The sequence below is a fragment of the Heptranchias perlo genome, chromosome 10 (assembly GCF_035084215.1).
Source record: "Heptranchias perlo isolate sHepPer1 chromosome 10, sHepPer1.hap1, whole genome shotgun sequence".
NCBI classification, from domain to species: Eukaryota; Metazoa; Chordata; class Chondrichthyes; order Hexanchiformes; family Hexanchidae; genus Heptranchias; species Heptranchias perlo.
In genome coordinates, this window is record NC_090334.1 from 8,944,107 (window position 1) to 8,963,696 (window position 19,590).

The 19,590-nt window shown below is 49.0% G+C and overlaps 1 protein-coding gene and 1 long non-coding RNA gene across 6 annotated transcripts in view; one reads left to right on the forward strand and one right to left on the reverse strand.

The window, feature by feature from the left end:
* rad51b (RAD51 paralog B) overlaps positions 1-19,590 on the forward strand; it is a 701,871-nt gene that overhangs the window by 146,807 nt on the left and 535,474 nt on the right. The gene's annotated exons all lie outside the window — the stretch shown is intronic.
* Positions 16,872-19,590, reverse strand: part of LOC137326272 (uncharacterized) — a 133,235-nt gene continuing 130,516 nt past the window's right edge. Inside the window, exon 3 of the long non-coding RNA XR_010964154.1 lies at positions 16,872-17,117. This is a non-coding gene — a long non-coding RNA (uncharacterized lncRNA). The remainder of the gene's footprint in view (positions 17,118-19,590) is intronic.

Below are 19,590 nucleotides of genomic sequence, written 5' to 3' on the forward strand. Positions count from 1 at the left end.
TCCAGGTCTTGCTGCATGCGGGCACGGACTGCTTCATTATCTGAGGGGTTGCGAGTGGAACTGAACACTGTGCAATCATCAGCAAACATCCCCATTTGTGACCTTATGATGGAGGGAAGGTCATTGATGAAGCAGCTGAAGATGGTTGGGCCTAGGACACTGCCCTGAGGAACTCCTGCAGTAGTGTCCTGGGGCTGAGATGATTGGCCTCCAACAACCACCACCATCTTCCTTTGTGCTAGGTATGACTCCAGCCACTGGAGAGTTTTCTCCCTGATTCCCATTGACTTCAATTTTACTAGGGCTTCTTGGTGCCACACTCGGTCAAATGCTGCTTTGATGTCAAGGGCAGTCACTCTCACCTCACCTCTGGAATTCAGCTCTTTTGTCCATGTTTGGACCAAGGCTGTAATGAGGTCTGGAGCCGAGTGGTCCTGGCGGAACCCAAACTGGGCATCGGTGAGCAGGTTATTGGTGAGTAAGTGCCGCTTGATAGCACTGTCGACGACACCTTCCATCACTTTGCTGTTGATTGAGAGTAGGCTGATGGGGCGGTAATTGGCCGGATTGGATTTGTCCTGCTTTTTGTGGATAGGACATACCTGGGCAATTTTCCACATTGTCGGGTAGATGCCAGTGTTGTAGCTGTACTGGAACAGTTTGGCTAGAGGCGCGCCTATGTTCTGGAGCACAAGTCTTCAGCACTAAAGCCGAGATGTTGTCGGGGCCCATAGCCTTTGCTGTATCCAGTGCACTCAGCCGTTTCTTGATATCACGTGGAGTGAATCGAATTGGCCGAAGACTGGCTTCTGTGATGGTGGGGATATCGGGAGGAGGCCGAGATGGATCATTCACTCCGCACTTCTGGCTGAAGATGGTTGCAAACGCTTCAGCCCTGTCTTTTGCACTCACGTGCTGGACTCCGCCATCGTTGAGGATGGGGATGTTCACAGAGCCTCCTCCTCCCGTTAGTTGTTTAATTGTCCACCACCATTCACGACTGAATGTGGCAGGACTGCAGAGCTTTGATCTGATCCGTTGGTTGTGGAATCACTTAGCTCTGTCTATAGCATGTTGCTTCCGCTGTTTAACATGCATGTAGTCCTGAGTTGTAGCTTCACCAGGTTGGCACCTCATTTTTAGGTACGCCTGATGCTGCTCCTGGCATGCTCTTCTACACTCCTCATTGAACTAGGTTGATCCCCTGGCTTGTTGGTAATGGTGGAGTGAGGAATATGCCAGGCCATGAGGTTACAGATTGTGCTGGAATACAATTCTGCTGCTGCTGATGGCCTCATGGATGCCCAGTTTTGAGCTGCTAGATCTGTTCTGAATCTATCCCATTTAGCACGGTGATAGTGCCACACCCTGGGGCATGCTATTGTTTACCTAGGTATTGGGCAGTAAAGGTGCATTCCGCATCATAAGGGATGTGAGGTGCACGTATGAGAGTGATGCTGAACATAAGGGAGTATCTGGCACAAAACCCACAAGATTTTAACACCTTTCCTCCCTGTTAAGAAGAGTCTGTCAGTCTTTAGGAGGGTAAATACTCTCATGGTTTGTTACTGAGCTGCACAGAGCCGGACAGTCCCTGGTCTGTGCTGAGTTCGATTGTCTCACTTGGGGTGGTGATTGGGACAGTACATTTGGCCTTAGTGTCCCAGGGGCTGGATGCCTGCTGACAGGTGCACATGTGTTGATGTCGGGTACCAACAAGCTTCACCTCTGTGTGACAGTTAGATCACATGCTGAGTTTTGAGGCTAAATGCTCGAAGAATGACTACTTGAGCGAGATGCAGAAGGGCTGCTGATGCCCATGGAAGTGTGCCCCAGTCAGAGGCAGCCCTTTCAGGTAAGAAGGGGAGAAGGAAGCACCACATCCTGGTTTCACTGCCTCCCCAATTTGGCAGTAGAGCAGAGTTTAGGCCCTCAGCACAAGAATGTGTCACTGCCACGTTAATACAGTAAGATGCCATCTTTCTCTTTTTTTTGTTTTATTTCTTTTTTGTTTACCCTTTTACCGTTGATTCACCAACTATTTCCCAGACCAAGAGGAGCACAGGAGGTGCCTGATGTCACACCTCTGTGCCACTCTAGCTGACAGCCAGGCTGTGAGCGAGAAGGTCTTGATTTGACCCTTTCTTCTGGAACAAACCCTGTTGAGTTTACCACACGCAACACAACTCACAAGAGTACCACTGGCATCCATTTTGTTTTCATTTCCCACTTTTACTGTTAGCTTTTCATATCTTTTCTCCCACTTCGCCTTTCCCCTCAAAGTGACCCACTTTGTCTTGCCCTGCCCAACCCACCTGGCTCCTCCGTTCCCTGTTCGGTGCCCAGGCTTATCCCTGAGGAATGCCATGAGAGATTTAATATAGGTTTCAAAGTAGAGCTGAACTGAAGTGGCTTTTTCTCCGTTTCCCTTGAAAGCTCTAGGTCTTTGCCAGTCGCTGCATCCCATCTCACTGTGCTGCTCGTAGCCAGACGGTTTTTCAAAGTCCCAGTGCCGACCAAGTGCTTGAATCTCTGAGGTAGCTAAATGTTGTGATTTTTATTAGCTGAACAGATCTGATATTAATTGGGCAGAATCCAGAGACTGAGAGCACCTGTGACAGAGGCATTGTCTCTGACTCCAGTTTAAAAGTGCGCAGTGGGCTGTGCTCACTGACCTACTTTGACTCCCGGTCCGACAATGCCTCCATTTTAAAATTCTCATGCTTGTTTTCAAATCCCTCCGTGACCTTGCTCCTCCAGCCCTACACCCTCTCAGATCTCTGCGCTCCTCCAATTCTGACCCTCTTGCGCATCCCATCCAATTGCTCCACCATTGGTGGTCGTGCCTTCAGCTGCCTCGGCCCTAAGCTCTGGAATTCCCTCCCTAAACCTCTCCGCCCCTCAACCACTCTCTCCTCCTTTAAGCCGCTCCTTAAAACCTACTTCTTTGGCCAAGCTTTTGGTTACCTGTCCTAATTTCTCCTTGTGCGACTCGGTGTCAAATTTTGTTTGATAATCGCTCCTGTGAAGTGCTGTGGGACGTTTTACTATGTTAAAGGCGCTATATAAATGGAAATTGTTGTGAGTGATTTGTGAAAGTAGGAGTTATTAAGACAATTGTCTATTTGTTTGAATGCCCTGTGCAGCGTGTTTTCTAGCTGTTCACTACAATCAATGCGGAGGCCAGTGCTGTGCTGCTGGTCCTAGGGGCAGTGTCTGAGATAATGTGCTCACATTCTAGGTTATCCTCCTCCGTCTTTCTGTTTAGTAATAGCCCGCTCTTGGTACATGCTGCAGACTGACAGATAACAGCCGTGTCCTGGGATGACTCGCAGTTGCTGTGTGAGGATCTCGCTTTAGCCCGATGGGGCCTTCCAGGATTGGGAATCACCACATGGAGAATACTGGTGATAAAGTGGGATTTACCACATGGAGTGGTTGAGGCGAATTGCATAAATGCATTTAAGGGGAAGCATGAGGGAGAAAGGAATGGAAGTTATTTCGATAGGGTTAGATGAAGTAGGGAGGGAGGAGGCTCTTGTGAAGCATAAACACTGGCATGGACCTTTTGGGCCGAATGGCCTGTTTCTGTGCTGTAAATTCTGTGTAACTTTTTTTTGTTGTATGGACCTACTTGATGAGCTGCTCTGCACTAACCTCCACACACGCCCTACGTTAAACTCCGCATTGCTCCCGAGGAGATGCTTTGCACCAAACTCAATCCCCACGCTACGGTATTCTCTGCGCAGCCCCCCCGCCCAGGCTAAGCTCTGTGGTGACCTTTGAGATGCAGGGCACTCGATGAAGGCCGACCTGTGCTAATCTCTGCTCACATAAACCCACCGCCACTAATGAGCTTTGGAACTAGATGGAGGTCACAGTTGGAATGTCGCTGTCACAGCGACCATTTGTAGTTCTCACAGATGACCGCTTTTCCTCATGGGAATCTCTGCAAACCGCAAGAAGGTGCCAAGCCCAAAGCAGAAAGAGGTTTGCTGAAGGGTTCTCCCCATATCCGTCTTTAAAGAAAAAGGACACAAACTTGACTGACATGCTACTGTCAAAAAAAAAAGAAACGTATTAATTTTCTTTACCTCCTTGGCTTGGTTCTATGATTGAGACCTTGTGGTTAAGACTATCGTGAGGTTGCATCTGTAATTAAACTGATTAAACGCCCCCCCCCCCCGCCCCGAGATACAGAGCCATAATTCGCTGTTTATCCTCCTTGGGCTATGAGACAGAAGAACAGAAGTTGTATTTTTGGAAATTAACGTGGATCAACCTTCAAAGCTCAGAGTGATGTCTTCATTTCCTTTTGAAGTGTGTTATGTTTTTGTTTGCTTGTCCAAGGCAAATTATTGTTAGTGCCTGTGTCAAGTGAGTTCCATCAAGTGTGAGACATCCTGTTGCACCCACACCAACTCAAGACAAACTTTGCACGGTACGGTAGCATAGTGGTTGTTACTGGACTAGTAATCCAGAGGCCTAGACTAATAGTCCGGACTCATGAGTTCAAATCCTGGCACGGCAGCTGGGGAATTTAAATTCAATTAATTAAATAAAATCTGGAATTAAAATACTAGTATCAGTAATGGTGGCCATGAAACTACCGGATTGTCGTAAAAACCCATCTGGTTCACTAATGTCCTTTAGGGAAGGAAACCTGCCGTCCTTACCCGGTCTGGCCTACATGTGACTCCAGACCCACAGCAATGTGGTTGATTCTTAATTGCCCTCTGAAATGGCCTAGCAAGCCACTCAGTTGTAAAATCATGATTAAAAAAAGTCGTAAGAATAAAACCGGACGGACCACCCGGCATCGGACCATAAGGCACAGGACATGACAAAGGCAAACCAAGCCCAGTCGACCCTGCAAAGTCCTCCTCACTAACATCTGGGGACTTGTGCCAAAATTGGGAGAGCTATCCCACAGACTAGTCAAGCAACAGTCTGACATAGCCATACTCACAGAATCATACCTTTCAGCCAACGTCCCGGACTCTTTCATCACCATCCTTGGGTATGTCCTGTCCCACCGGCAGGACAGACCGACCTGAGGTGGCGGTACAGTGATATACAGTCAGGAGGGAGTGGCCCTGGGAGTCCTCAACATTGACTCTGGACCCCATGAAATCTCATGACATCAGGTCAAACCTGGGCAGGAAACCTACTGCAGATTACCACTACCGCCCTCCCTCAGCTGATGAATCAGTCCTCCTCCATGTTGAGCATCACTTGGAGGAAGCACTGAGGGTAGCACGGGCACAGAATGTACTCTGGGTGGGGGACTTCAAAGTCCATCACCAAGAGTGGCTCGGTAGCACCACTACTGACCGAGCTGGCAGAGTCCTGAAGGACATGGCTGCCAAACTGGGCATGCGGCAGGTGGTGAGCGAACTAACACGAGGGAAAAACTTACTTGACCTCGTCCTCACCAATCTACCTGTCGCAAATGCATCTGTCCATGACAGTATTGGTAGGAGCGACCACTGCACAGTCCTCATGGAGATGAAGTCCCGTCTCCGCACTGAGGATACCATCCAACGTGCTGTGTGGCACTACCAACGTGCTGTGTGGCACTACCACTGTGCTGAATGGGATAGATTCAGAACAGATCTAGCAGCTCAAAACTGGGCATCTAAGAGGTGCTGTGGACCATCGGCAGCAGCAGAATTGTATTCCAGCACAATCTGTAACCTCATGGCCTGGCATATTCCTCACTCTACCATTACCAACAAGCCAGGAGATCAACCCTGGGATGGGCAATAAATGCCGGCCTTGCCAGCGACGCCCACATCCCGTGAACGAATAAAAAATAAATTTAAAAAATGAGGAGTGTAGAAGAGCATGCCAGGAGCAGCACCAGGCGTACCGAAAAATGAGGTGCCAACCTGATGGAGCTACAACTCAGGACTACATGCATGCTAAACAGCGGAAGCAACATGCTATAGACAGAGCTAAGCGATTCCACAACCAACGGATCAGATCAAAGCTCTGCAGTCCTGTCACATCCCGTCGTGAATGGTGGTGGACAGTTAAACAACTAACGGGAGGAGGAGGCTCTGTCAACATTCCCATCCTCAATGATGGCGGAGTCCAGCACGTGAGTGCAAAAGACAAGGCTGAAGCGTTTGCAGCCATCTTCAGCCAGAAGTGCCGAGTGGATAATCCATCTCGGCCTCCTCCCGATATCCCCACCATCACAGAAGCCTGTCTTCAGCCAATTTGATTCACTCCACGTGATATCAAGAAATGGCTGAGTGCACTGGATACAGCAAAGGCTATGGGCCCCGACAACATCCCAGCTGTAGTGCTGAAGACTTGTGCTCCAGAACTAGACGCGCCTCTAGCCAAACTGTTCCAGTACAGCTACAATACTGGCATCTACCTGACAATGTGGAAAATTGCCCAGGTATGTCCTATCCACAAAAAGCAGGACAAATCCAATCCGGCCAATTACCGCCCCATCAGTCTACTCTCAATCATCAGCAAAGTGATGGAAGGTGTCATCGACAGTACAATCAAGCGGCACTTACTCACCGATAACCTGCTCACCGATGCTCAGTTTGGGTTCCGCCAGGACCACTCGGCTCCAGACCTCATTACAGCCTTGGTCCAAACATGGACAAAAGAGCTGAATTCCAGAGGTGAGGTGAGAGTGACTCCCCTTGACATCAAGGCATCATTTGACCGAGTATGGCACCAAGGAGCCCTAGTAAAATTGAAGTCAATGGGAATCAGGGAGAAAATTCTCCAGTGGCTGGAGTCAGACCTAGCACAAAGGAAGATGGTGGTGGTTGTTGGAGGCCAATCATCTCAGCCCCAGGACACTACTGCAGGAGTTCCTCAGGGCAGTGTCCTAGGCCCAACCATCTTCAGCTGCTTCATCAATGACCTTTCCTCCATCATAAGGTCAGAAATGGGGATGTTCGCTGATGATTGCACAGTGTTCAGTTCCATTCGCAACCCCTCAGATATGAAGCAGTCCGTGCCTGCATGCAGCAAGACCTGGACAACATCCAGGCTTGGGCTGATATGTGGCAAGTAACATTCGCGCCAGACAAGTGCCAGGCAATGACCATCTCCAACAAGAGAGAGACTAACCACCTCCCCTTGACGTTCAATGGCATTACCATTGCCAAATCCCCCACCATCAACATCCTGGGGGTCACCATTGACCAGAAACTTAACTGGACCAGCCACATAAATACTGTGGCTACAAGAGCAGGTCAGAGGCTGGGTATTCTGCGGCGAGTGACTCACCTCCTGACTCCCCAAAGCCTTTCCACCATCTACAAGGCACAAGTCAGGAGTGTGATGGAATACTCTCCACTTGCTTGGATGAGTGCAGCTCCAACAACATTCAAGAAGCTCGACACCATTCAGGACAAAGCAGCCCATTTGATTGGCACCCCATCCACCACCCTAAGCATTCACTCCCTTCACCATCGGCGCACTGTGGCTGCAGTGAGTACCATCCACAGGATGCACTGCAGCAACTCGCCAAGGCTTCTTTGACAGCACCTCCCAAACCAGCGATCTCTACCACCTAGAAGGACAAGAGCAGCAGGCACATGGGAACAACACCACCTGCACATTCCCCTCCAAGTCACACACCATCGCGACTTGGAAATATATCGCCGTTCCTTCATTGTCGCTGGGTCAAAATCCTAGAACTCCCTTCCTAACAGCACTGTGGGAGAACCTTCACCACGTGGACTGCAGCGGTTCAAGAAGGCGGCTCACCAACACCTTCTCAAGGGCAATTAGGAATGGGCAATAAATGCCGGCCTCGCCTGCGACGCCTACATCCCATGAATGCATAAAAAAAATTTACAGCCTCATTAATTATTAATGGCAACAGCCTGACTGAGAATGCCCTTACCGGCGTAGACCATGGGAAGCTCTGCTTCATAAAGAAAGAAGAAATAACTTGTATTTCTGTAGCGCCCTTCACAACCTCAGGATGTCCCAAAGTGCTTTGCAGCCACTGAAGTACATTTGAAGTGTCATCACTGCTGTAAGGTAGGAAAAGCGGCAGCCAATTTGCGCACAGCAAGCTCCTACAAACAGCTGATAATGACCGGATAACTTATTTTTTCTTTTGTGGTGTAGGTTGAGAGATAAACATTGGAGAACTTTCTTGCTCTTCCATGAACAGTGCCGTGAGATCTTTTATGTCCACCGAATAGCGGCTATTGCTCAGTATAATCCAAGCAGTGCACCCAGTCCATTAGGCATGGTACAAAGGAGTGGCAGTGGTAGCTTGCCCCTCTGGGAGCACTTCCTGTCTTAGACCGGGTCCATGCTCTGTGTGTGTGTGTGTGTGTATATTTGCAGAGGTGTTGTACTGCCCCACAGCAATATGCTGCTGCACTTGACTTTGAATCGTTTGATTTTTAAATATGCGGTGGTTCAAATGGCACAGTGCGTTGTTGCTCAAAGTCGATTCCCACTTCCGGCAGGCTCCTCTCTTGTGTCGCTGTGGGATCATGCCATTCTATCAGTACACTGCTCCAGAGACTTGATAATTTACAAACTAAGACACTATTTATAAAACAATCCAGAGACTTGAGCACTTAATCCAGTCTGACACTCCCAGTGAAGTATTGAGGGAGTGCTGCACTGTCGGAGGTGCCGTCTTTCAGATGAGACGTTAAACCGAGGCCCTGTCTGCCCCCTCAGGTGGACGTAAAAGATCCCATGGTACTATTTTGAAGAAGAGCAGGAGAGTTCTCCCGAGTGTCCTGGCCAATATTCATATCTCAACCGACATCACTAAAACAGTTTATCTGATCATTGCTGTTTGTGGGAGCTTGCTATGTGTAAATTGATTGCCATGTTTCCTACATTACAACAGTGACTACAATTTTTTTTAAAAAACTACTCCATTGGCTGAAAAGCACTTTGGGATGTCCTGAGGTTGTGAAAGGTGCTATTTAAGTTTAAGTTCAAGTTCTTTATTTTCTTTTCCTGGGAAGGAAGGATAAATGACCGGGAAGGTTTTGCCTGGTGGCTGGTGGTGAGTGGCATTGTTCGAAACCAGACAAGTGGTCACGCTCTGGCACTATTTTGAAGAAGAGCAGGGGAGTTCTCCCCAATGTCCTGGGCCAATATTTATCCCTCAACCAACATCACAAACAGATTATCTGGTCATTATCATGTTGCTGTTTGTGGGACCTTGCTGTGTGCAAATTGGCTGCCACGTTTCCTACATTACAACAGTGACTACACTTAAAAAAAAACTTCATTAGCTGTAAAATGCTTTGGGACATCCTGAAGTCATGAAGTTTTTCTTTCTTTAACTCTACACAGACCATTGATCAAACTTGGGACCTACTCAATGCTGAGACATCAGAGGAGGCCAATTTGGGATTCTTAAAGTAGAAAGCCCGTAAAGTGCTTGGTAATAGTCTCACTATATGAGAACGAGTCTGGGCACAAGTATGACATGTACTTTTCTGTGTTACAGTTTGAGTAAGGCCAACCCAGAGCAGAGGCTGAGTCATAATCACAGAAAGTGATACCTGGCCTTTGGATTGTTGTTTTACAAATGCTGTGCCTGTCCCTCCCTTTGTGTCTTTGCCAAAAGCCGAGCACGGGAAGCAATATAGACAGTTTTGGAACTACTTAAACATCGGCTGCTATTGATGTTTGATATGGGAGCAATATACCAATATTGATTTACAGTCTGATGTCAGTGTAGGCTGTACATTAGTTAGTGCTGTGTGTGAAAAGTATGTTCAGAGATTGCTGCTGTTTCTTTAGCACACTTTCTTTCTCCTCCCTTCTAAAAGAACCGACTCTTTCTGGGGTCACAGTTCCACAGCTGCTGGGTGACCTCTAACCCATGTTGCATTCTTCAGGGGCAAACCTCAACAGTGAGTTTTGGCAGATTATTGAACTGTAGGAGCTGAGCCTGATACTATGTCCATCCGATGTTTACATAACAGCAATCCTGCATTTATATCGCGCCTTTAGACAAATGTCCCGAGGCGTCTCACAGGAAGAAAGGAATAGACTCTGAGGGGCCGATTTTCGGATGGCAGAGCGGGTGAGTTGGGGGCGGGCTCCTAAAATTGTAGAAATCGCAAGCGGGTTCGGAGCCCAGCTTGAACCCGCTGACTTCCGGGTTCCCCAGTGACGCGTCTGGGTGCGCATGCACCTTCCGAATGCGGGACTCCCACCGGCAATTAAAGCCGATGAGGTGATGATTTACACACCTTGACAGATAGTTAAGGTACTTGAGATACCTCATTGAGTAGACATTTTGGCAGGGGTGCAATTTTGAAGGATCCTCAGCGAGTTTCCAGTGCTGTGGGAAACCCTCCCTGTTCTTGCAGACGTGTTTCAGCCAGCAGCCAGTGGGAGATGCAAATGATTATTTGACAGGTGGGGAGAAAACCTCATTTATTGCAGCAGGGCACTCTGCCACTTCAGACAAAGTTTTGGCTGCAAGACCTTTGTGTTTTCACTCAAAATTCTTACTTTCCACCCAAAACTCTGCTGTGCAAACACATTTACCTACTTGCGGACCCCCTCAAACTCTCACCGTCAGGATGGGGGACTCCTTGGCTGCATTTACCATTTCATCCGAGGACGAGCAACATCACCAACCTCACCAGGCACGGCATCCACCTCCGCTACGTGGAGCTCCACAACACAGTGCTGTGCCACTGGCACCTGCACAAGAGCACAGAGGGCAACAACAGAGAGAGCGATGTCGCAGGAGGCACTACCCTCGCAACAGGGTCTGCAGACCGAGGCTCAGCTTCCTGGACCTCTCTGAGGAGTAGTGCATACGGAGGCTCAGAGTCAGTCGCCAGGTAGTCGCAGACATCTGCAGCCTCCTTCGTGCCGAGCTGCTTCCAGCTGGGCCAAGCAGCATCTCTTTACCTGAGGCTGTCAAAGTCACCACTGACCCTCAACTTCTTCGCCTCCGCATCATTCCAGGGTGCCACCGGGGATATCGCCAGGGTCTGTCAGTCATCTGAACACAAGTGCATAAGGCAGGTCACCGACGGCTTGTTTCGCAGGGCGTCGCACTACGTCAAATTCCCCATGGACGACCTCAGCCAGACGGAGAGGGCAGTGGGATTCCACGCTGTGGCTGGCTTCCCACGGGTGCAGGGTGTAATCAATTGCACCCATATAGCAATACGAGCACCTCCACACGAGCCAGGACTGTTCATCAACAGGAAGGGCTATCATTCGATCAACACTCAGCTCGTTTGTGACCACCGCAAGTGATTCCTTCACATGTGCGCCAGATACCCTGGCAGCTGCCACGATTCCTTCATTCTCCAGTAGTCCAACATCCCACCCCTCTCCCACGCACCGAACACCCACGAGGGCTGCACATGTGGCTCATGACACCTCTGAGGGACCCCACCACCGAGCAACAGTGTTGATATTACGACAGCCACATCGCTACTAGGTCTACAATTAAGCATGCTATAGGGCTGCTCAAGATGCGCTTCAGGTGCCTTGATCATTCTGGGGGAGCGCTTCAATACGCACCAGACAGAGTGGGACGCATTATAGTCGTGTGTTGTGCCCTGCACAACATGGCATAACAGAGAGGGGTGCCACTTGAGGAGGCCCCATCCACATCTGTCACCCACATTGAGGAGGAGGAGGAGGAGGAGGAGCAACCGATGGGCAGAACAGCGGCTCACCTGGCTGCTCATGAGGCCAGGGAGTCACTGATATGTGAACGGTTCTCCTAACATCAGACAGTGTGAAGACTCCAGTCCTCAACACCCGGACAGAGCAGCGGCCACACCAGCACCCCTCCCCCCCCCCCCCCCCCCCCCCCACCACCCTGCACAAAACAGTCCTGTAACTATACATACACTCACTGTAGAGTGACCCAATGGGTGGCATCAAGTGTGGGCGTTCATGGTGAACCTCATGAAAGAGCCTTATTACAGAAGCCAGTCAAGAATGGCCAAGACGTGGCAGTAGTGGTGACAAGAATAATATTTAATGTGTGTTTAACAAAAAGCAAATATAAATAAAAAACATGACCAACCATCAAACACCCTTGTGCATCCCCTTTGTGCTTACAAAATCTTTGCCTTTCGCTTCCAATTACTTCTACATGGTGCATCCCTGTGGCTGCAGCAGAGGTAGTGGCAGGTTGCTCTTGTTCATGCCCGAACCGATTAGATGCTTTGAGCCTACGCCCTCTGGGTTTCGGTGCCTGTGAGGACCCCTCCAAAGACTGCTCCTCCTGCACCTGTGCAGGGGCAGATTTGGCCACCTGGAGAGGAGGCAGCATTGTGGGTACTGGTTGAGAGGGGGGCAACGGGTGAGACATGGGGGTGCTTTGAATGGCGTCCCCACTTCCATGTCCCCTTTCGCCATCATCCCTCCCCTGGGCCAGGCCCACAGCACTTTTAGCACTCTTACCACTCTGCTGGACAACAGTCTGGAGGACATGTGTGAAGCTTTGTGAGGCCAGTGCTAAAGTCACTGCCTGCCTGTTTAAGGTGGCATAATGTTGTTCACCCTGAGTCCGAAGGGCCGTTGTCAGGGCCTGAATGGACTCATATTGTGAGCCGTGCTTGAAGCTCCATGGAGGCTAGCCTTCCCTCCATCGCAGACATTCCCGCACTTACCTGCGACACTATCTCAGAGATGCCCTCACGTCCCTGTGACAGTATCTCAGAGATGCCCTCCCTTACCTGTGCCACCATTCCACTCATGCAGGAGTTGGACTCCTCCATACTCTGCGCGATTGTAGAGAGTGCGCGTGGCACCTGTTCCAGCGCCTCGCAAATGTGCTGCTGCCCTTCGATCATTCTCCTTTTAATGGATGGCCCCCAGGTTTCAGCGTCTGTGTCCAACTGAGCAGAGCCTGGAGAAGAGTGCTGCCACCGACGGGGACTCTCCACAACTCCCCCTGCCATCAGTGTCTGCTCGTGCTCACGTGTGTGGTAACTCACCATGACCTCTGAGGAATCGCCCTACGTTGTCACAGCGGTCGCTGAAGGCCCTGTAAAAGAACAGAAGGCAATATTAAGCATGATGACAGATGTTAAGGTGCTGAAGATGGCAAGGCATGTTAACATCAATTGATATTGTGTGTGCTGAATGTTAAAGTTCTGTCACCAGACGTGCGGCTCAGCTCCAGCGCCACCTGCTCCGCGTTTGTGAGCACGACTACCTGTTGCGGCCCCCCTCTGGTCCTCGCCCTCTCCCGTGCATTCTGGGCTCTTCTCCTATAAGGGGAGAAAGTAGAGAGGCGTGTGTGAGTGATGGTGATGTGGCCAACCAATGAATGCTTTGGTTTGGGTGCGGCTAAGCGTGAAAGAGATGCATCAGAAGGTGAGTATGAGACAGAGACATGACATTGTGAGAGGATTGGGTTGAGTGGTAGTGGTGGGGTGAGTACTGGGGAGGTGAGGAAGTGCAGGTAAGTTGAGGATGAGGTTTGAGTGGGTGTGAGGAGTGATGTGATAGAGTAGTGTTGGGTGTTGGCCGTGCAGAATGAATAAAACCAATAGGGAATTCAGGAGAAACTTCTTTACCCAGAGAGTAGTTAGAATGTGGAACCTGCTACCACATGGAGTAGTTGAGGCAAATAGCATAGATGCAATTAAAGGGAAGCTAGATAAACACATGAGGGAGAAAGGAATCGAAGGAGGCTTGTGTGGAGCATAAACACGACATGGACTTGTTAGGCTGAATAGCCTGTTTCTGTGCTGTAAATTCTATGCAATTTTGTGTAACTGATGTGGAAGACGGAATGTAGGAGAATGAGTAAGTGTACTCACTTTGGCTGACCTAGTTAGGTCATTGAAGCGCTTCCTGCACTGGATCCAGGTGCGGGAGATGTCACTGCTGCTGGTAACCTCCTCTGCCACTTCCTCCCGTCCGCCGGATAAAAGACATCCCTCCTCCTCCTCACCCCATCCAGTAGCACCTGGAGTGAGGCATCACTGAATCTAGGAGCAATCTTTCCCCTGGGCTGCTCCATTGTGTTATTTGGGTGTTTCCTCCAGGAGCAGGCATTGGAGGACTGCCCCTTTAAACAGAGCTCCTCCAGCTGACAGCCTGTGATGCGGGTGCGCAGTCCGCCCGCTGCGCAGGTTTCTGACGGCAAACCCGGAAACCACGTTAAGTGGCTCCAATTTACCCGTGATCGCGTGGGGAACGGACGGATTTTACTGGGCGGGTTACCCACGTGCCTTATTGCGACCCCCCTCCCCCCCCCCCACCGCTGCCATCCCACCTCCCCGCTAATATCGGGGCCTGAGTCTTTGTGGAGAGTTTGGGAAGGTGACTGGAAGCTTGGTCGAAGGAACGGGCCATGAGAGAGCAGAGGGAGAGATGATAGAGGCAGAAGAGTTTAGGAAAGGAGTTCCAAAGAGTAGGGTGGAAATGGCTGAAGGTTCTGCCACCATTAGTGAAGCAGAGAGGGGCAGATGCTCAGGAAAAGAGGGGAAGGGAGTCTGCAGGAGGTTGTAAAGGCCAGGGGGTGGAGTCCGAAGTTACATAGTGCCGCTTCTCACTCCCAGAACAAACTCCCATCTGAGAGGTACTCTAGTACGGGCATCATCTGAAGCTGAGACTAACACTCAGCTCACCCGGCTTCTGATAGTAGTAGAAAAGAGAATTTAGCTCAAAATTAGTCCGTGGTCCTCAACAACAACTTGCATTTACATAGCGCCTTTAACATAGTAAAACATCCCAAGGCCCTTCACAGGAGCGATTATCAAACAAAATGTGACACCGATCCATACAAGGAGATATTGGGACAGGTGACCAAAAGCTTGGTCAAAGAGATGGGTTTTAAGCAACATCTTAAAGGAGGAGAGAGAGGTAGAGAGGTGGAGAGGTTTAGGGAGGGAATTCCAGAGCTTAGGGCCTATGCAGTTGCAGGCACGGCTGCCAATGGTGGGCAGAAGGAAGTGGGGGATGTAACATTTAAGCACTTGAATTGAAGAGAAGTGAGAGATTCCCAACACATCCCCTAATCCTAGTGCACAAAGAACTTGAGGTCAGAGCTTCAAATAATGCTAATGAAAATAAATCTATGTACCACTTGTTGGTCGATTTTTAATTGGAGAGTTCCAATGTCAGTGTTTTTAAAACCAAAAACATACGGTTCTATAGTAAACAGGGAGTGGTATCGGTGTGATTTCCTGTGAACTTGTGGGGGAATATTACCTTAGCATATACCCTGGCAGTGATCATACTGTATATCAAACTAGAGCATCCAAAGTGTTCGAAGTTCTGAAACACTGGAAATACACAGCAGATCCAATAGGTAGGTCGCCAATGGTAAAGCGAAAATTGCAGATGCGCAAGAGGCAAGAGTTGGAGGAGCGCAGAGACCTCGGAGGGTTGTAGGGCTGGAGGAGGTTTCAGAGATAGGGAGGGGCGAGGCCATGGAGGGATTTGAACACCAGGACGAGAATTTATAAATCGAGGTGTCGCCGGACCGGGAGCCAATGTAGGTCAGCGAGTACAGGGATGAAGGGTGAACGGGACTTGTTGCGAGTTAGCATACGGGTAGTAGAGTTTTGGATGAGCTCAAGTTTATGGATGGTGGAAGAAGGGAGGCTGGCCAGGAGAGCATTGGAATAGTCAAGTCTAGAGGTAACAAAGGCATGGATGCAGGTTTCACCAGCTCCAATAAACTGAGAATTAAGAGCTCCAAATTAGCACCACCAACAGCAGATCGACAGGGCGGCATTCACAGGAGTATCAATTTGGGCACATTCCATCCCATCCCAAGCAATCATACAACCTCCACGCAGCTTCCAACCGCTAATACTGAAAGATTTTAAGGAGGTCTCCAGATGGCTGGGTTTCTAAAGGTGGCAATAAGAAGTTGGATAGCTCTGGAAAGTGCCAGAAACGATCTACAGCTGGCGCTGGGGTGACTGCTGTCATGAGGACAGATGCTACAATGAGCCTCAGTGCCCCTGGGCTAGGAAATCAGCTAGGCTCTCGCTCCTGATCGCCCTTCTGGCACGTGTACATATGTGGACTCTGCCATCATTGAGGATGGGGATGTTTACAGAGCCTGGACTGCCTGATCTGCCAGGCCAAGGTGCTCACTGATGTGCTGGGTGAGGAGGAGAGAGGGAGAGGCAGAGAGATTGCTGGTCCTGTTTCTAAACCACTTGAGCCAGACTGAGCCCGATTCTGGCAATGCTTTACACGGCGAGCTTTACTGGGGAGCCGGATTGGCACTAGCACTCGTGCAGAGCGAAGGCAAGGAAGTTGACAGGATCTGACTGAAAACTCCAGAGGAGCTGCTGAGCTGGTTCGAGCTGCTTTACCAATCGGAATTAAGGGGAAAGCAATCTCCACATCCCTTTCTTCCCTTCCCTCCTCTCCCCCTACCCCCAAAAATTAAAATAATGTAAACACTGTGAAACCCAGCTATCGCCAGTCTGCCAGATAACAACAAGCTCATTGCCATGAAGTACAATCATAGAATCATACAGCATAGAAGGAGGCCTGTTCTGACAATAGTCTTCGACCTGAAACGTTAACTCTGTTTCTTTCTCCACAGATTTTGCCTGACTTGCTGAGCTTCTCCAGCATTTTCTGTTTTTATTTTAGATTTCCAGCATCCGCAGTAATTTGCTTTTGATAGACGGAGACCATTCGGCTCATCGTGCCTGTGCCAGTTCTTTGAAAGAGCTATCCAATTAGTCCCACTCCTGCTGCTCTTTCCCATAGCCCTGCAAATTCCTCCTTTTCAAGTATTTATCCAATTCCCTTTTGAAATTTACTATTGAATCTACTTCCACCACTCTTTCAGGCAGTGCATTCCAGATCATAACAACTTGCTGCATAAAAAAATGTTGCTTCATCTCCCTTCTGGTTCTTTTGCCAATTACCTTAAATCTGTGTCCTCTGGTTACCGACTGGGAGGGTGGTCCAGCTTTGTATCCACGCATACGGTGTACTGTAATTCAGCTGGAACGGACTGAGGGGATCCCACATCCAGCGGGTAGTATTGCACTGCTCGAGTGTTGCACCAACTGCAGTCCAGTGGAAAAGAGACAGCTGATGGGGCAGTTTGTCGTCTGGCCCGACTTTTTCCTGGTCAGAGTACACGGGCCTCTGCATTGCTCTAAACATGACCCGGTCTGATAGAAAGAAAGAAAGAATTAAGTACTTGCATTTATACAGAGCCTTTCACGACCTCAGGATGTCCCAAAGCGCTTTACAGCCAATGAAGTACTTTTGAAGTGTTGTCACTGTTGCAATGTAGGAAACGTGGCAGCCAATTTGCGCACAGCAAGATCCCACAAACAGCAGCGTGATAATGATTAGATAATCTGTTTTGGTGATGTTGGTTGAGGGATAAATATTGGCCAGGACACTGGGGAGAACTCCCCTGCTCTTTGAATTCTTCTTTGTGTCCTGGCCAATATTTATCCCTCAACCAACACCTTAAAAATAAAACTCAGATTATCTGGTCGTTATCACATTGCTATTTGTGGGACCTTGCCAAGCGCTAATTGGCTGCTGAGCTTCCTACATTACAACAGTGACCACACTTCAAAAAGGACTTTGTTTGCTGTAAAGCGCTTTGGGATGTTCTGAGGCGCTATATAAATGCAGGTCTTTCTTTCCTACTCGCTACGGACCGAGGATTGAACCTGGACCTTCTGGTCTTTGTGGCTGGGCAACCCACTGCATGTACAAGCTGAGCCATTGGGGGGGGAACTGCCTGCTCAAAGACTCAACACACTCCAAGAACAAAACTTTCACAAACGGAGAGCCTTTGAGCGTGAGAGATTTGTGTGCAAGGCTTTTCCTGCTGTTCTACAGTCTCATCCCGGCAGTAATTAAGTCCAGATGGATGGTAAACGCAGCATGGAAATCAATTACAGCACATGGCTTATTTATTAACTTTCCTGGAACAAAGGCGCTAAAGCTTTATTCCCTGCCATTTATTAGAGCCGACTGATAAAATGTCAAAACGTTTTTTCAGGAATGTTGGTTCAAGCTAAAGCCCATTAAAAACGTGTGTGCGTTTATTCTTTCCTTTACACAGAGGCTAACTAATGTTTGCTTAATCGGATTGGCCGACCGGGTATCAGATAGCTACTGTTGCCACGGGCGAAAGTGCCTAAATATATTTATTGCTTGTTGTAGGTTTTGCTAAAGGGGGCAGTCATGTGAGATATTGCTCACATCTTGGTAACTGAGCGGCAGAGAGAGTCATTGTCGAACTGGCGTGCTACATTTTGATTATTTTTGCTGGCAACATCGGAATTTTTTTGGGTGGGGGTGGTTGCACAGAAGGGCATCATGGCATGGTGCTTTTCAATTTAATCTGGGTTTTGGGAACCAGGCTGAATTGCTTTCCTGGGTTTGTTCTGTTCTTAGGTGTTAGCTGTGGCTCAGTGGGTCGCACTCTCACCTCTGAGTCAGGATGTTGTGGGTTTAAGTCCCACTACAGACACTTGAGCATATAATCTAGGCTGACAGTTCAGTGCAGTTACTGAGGGAGTGCTGCACTATTTCGAAGAAGAGCAAGGGAGGTATCCTGGACAATATTTATCCCTCAACGAACATCCCTAAAAACAGATTATCTGGTCATTATCACATTGCTGTTTGTGGGAGCTTGCTGTGCACAAATTAACTCCTGCATTTCCTATATTAAACAGCGACTACACTTCAAAAAGTATTTTATTGGCTGTAAAGCATTTGGGATGTCCTGAGGTTGTGAAAGGCGCTATAGAAACGCAAGTCTTTCTTTGCTGTATCGGCCTCCTCTAACGGGCCTACAGGAGGGAGGGTGTAAAAGGATTATTGTGCTGCTTTGATTTGCAGTCTAGCCCCCCCCCCCCCCCTTGCCTACCCTCCGAAAATTGGGATGCGGATGGTCAGTAGGGATGGGAGGGGGGAGGGGAAATTGGATGTAGTGGGTGGGAAATTGGTGTTGAGCTTGGCTGGTGCATCGGGCTCCGTGAATCACGGCACAAAGGTTTCATGGGCTTAGAGGAAGCAGTAAGTTGGTGCATTAACTTTGAAGACTACTACTGACTGCCAGAGAACAGACTTTCGTGGGCACTCACTCGAGACAAAGGAGTTTCGGAGTTTAAGGGAAAGGAAGTGTAGGTAGAGGAGTTTCTCTTCAAAGTCGATAAGGCTGCTAAAAAAGCTTACAGAATTCTGGGCTTTATTAATAGAGGCATAGAGTATAAAAGCAAGGAAATTATGCTAAACCGTGATAAAACACTGGTTAGGCCTCAGCTGGAGTAGTGTGTCAATTCTGGGCACTGCACTTTGGGAAGGATGTCAAGGCCTTGGAGAGGCTGCAGAAGAGATTTACTAGAATGGTACCAGGGATGAGGGACTTCAGTTACGTGGAGAGACTGGAGAAGTTGGGGTTGTTCTCCTTAAAGCAGGGAAGGTTAAGAGGAGATTTCATAGAGGTATTCAAAATCATGAAGGGTTTTGAGCAAATAAGGAGAAACCGTTTCCATCGGCAGGAGGGTTGGTAATCAGAGGACACAGATTTAAGATAATTGGCAAAAGAGGGGAGATGTGGAGACATTTGTTATGATCTGGAATGTGCTGCCTGAACAAGTGCTGGAAACAGATTCA